This window comes from Petaurus breviceps, unplaced genomic scaffold (assembly GCF_028583685.1).
Source record: "Petaurus breviceps papuanus isolate PSGF00001 unplaced genomic scaffold, PetGlider_PUasm1.0 180, whole genome shotgun sequence".
Lineage (NCBI taxonomy): Eukaryota > Metazoa > Chordata > Mammalia > Diprotodontia > Petauridae > Petaurus > Petaurus breviceps.
In genome coordinates, this window is record NW_027185782.1 from 6,896,853 (window position 1) to 6,897,521 (window position 669).

The window sequence follows — 669 nt, forward strand, 5'->3', positions numbered from 1 at the left end:
TTTTTTTTTTTTTTTAAAGCATTCGGGGTTAAGTAACTTGCTCAAGGTTACACGGCCAGTTATTATTTCTGGGTGTGGTGCTGAGTATCTGAGCCCGGATTTGATCCAGGTCATCCCGACACTGGAGCCGGTGCTCTTACTTGCTGAGCCACCTGGCCGCCCCTAAGCAATTGGGGTTAAGTAACTTGCTCAAGGTTACACGGCCAGGTGTTTCTGGGTGGGTGCTAAGTGTCTGAGCCCGGGATTCGATCTCCAGGTCTATCTCAACACTGGAGCTGGTGCTCTTACTCACTGTGCTACCTGGCTGCCCCTGATCTCTGGTCTTTCTGACCCCCTGGCCCAGGCTCTCTCCACCGTGCCACCCAGCTTCCCCTGATATATCTAGGAGTATCTTGATGACTATTTCTGGGTCAAGAGTATCTTTGGGGTTCTAAAATATCTAAGTATATTTTGTACCTGGTTGTATTTTCATGAAGGAAATTATTCTCAGGTTCTATATGTTTCTAGGAATATCCTTATTTATAGTTCTCATGGATAAAAATTCCTTTGCTACTTTTTCAAATGCACAGCACTTTATAGTAAACAAAGCACTTTCACATGGGTTTAGATACAGAGCTGGAAAGGACTTTCAACATCTTCTTTCCCAGCCCTCTAATTCTGAAGATGAGG